At 32.2% G+C, this 844-nt stretch overlaps 1 long non-coding RNA gene across 2 annotated transcripts in view; it reads right to left on the bottom strand.

Annotated features, from left to right (window-relative positions):
- The window catches only part of LOC123521557, a 12,656-nt gene that overhangs the window by 10,765 nt on the left and 1,047 nt on the right, over positions 1–844 (bottom strand). The window lies entirely within an intron of this gene.

Raw genomic sequence — 844 nt, 5'->3', positions numbered from 1 at the left:
CCCCCCACCGGTTAAGCTTTTTTATTCCTATTTTGATTAATATTATAATAAAAAGTACGACACTTCAAATAGTATTGTACCAACATAAGCCTGCTATGGTTTTATTCTTCTAGTAAGCACCAGAAGGCACAGAACCATACTGTACACATGTAAGAAAACGTATAAAATATCCACGTATAAATGCTGTTTTATTGAAATAGTGCAATTTGCATGTGATCTGTAATCAGTAAAGAGAGAAGATATCAAATGTGAATTAAAACTTTTATATAGCCATTGTACTTGCACAATTGCTAATTGCTTATCACAGGATTCAGAAACAATCTAAATTGGAGATCATGTCACTTTTTCATAGTATATTACAAACAAGTCCTTACAGCACACATTTTGCGCATGCATGCCAGAGGCCTGCACACTGAGCTCACACATGTTCACTTGCCAAAACTCAATTGTTGAGCTCTGTTGGTGGATTTCGCCACTGATGTTATAAATCCCATTTTGTGTGTTTATTTGGAAAATAGTCACTAGGACTTTAATTCTGTTACACAACAGATTACAGTCAAAGATGAAAGAAAATTTCTCAAGAAACAAACAAAACCCCCAACATCAACATACAATTAAAAATCAGTTAAATTTCCTTTGGTTGCTACTAATAAATTCTTGTGTATATACATTAACCCCTTTGAGCTATTTCATAGAAATAGCACACGTTAAAAAAAATCAATTAAGTTTTAAGTTAGTCTGCGCTTAAATAAATTTCCCTTAGTAACAAATGCTTTACCAATTAACACGGATGGCTCGATAGTTATTAATATGTTAATGGTTAAGTTTTGTTTCTTTTTTTTTT

The sequence above is a fragment of the Echinops telfairi genome, unplaced genomic scaffold (assembly GCF_000313985.2).
Source record: "Echinops telfairi isolate 266 unplaced genomic scaffold, ASM31398v2 ScPeMD7_23;HRSCAF=83, whole genome shotgun sequence".
NCBI lineage: Eukaryota > Metazoa > Chordata > Mammalia > Afrosoricida > Tenrecidae > Echinops > Echinops telfairi.
This window is presented reverse-complemented; position numbering and strand designations above follow the sequence as displayed.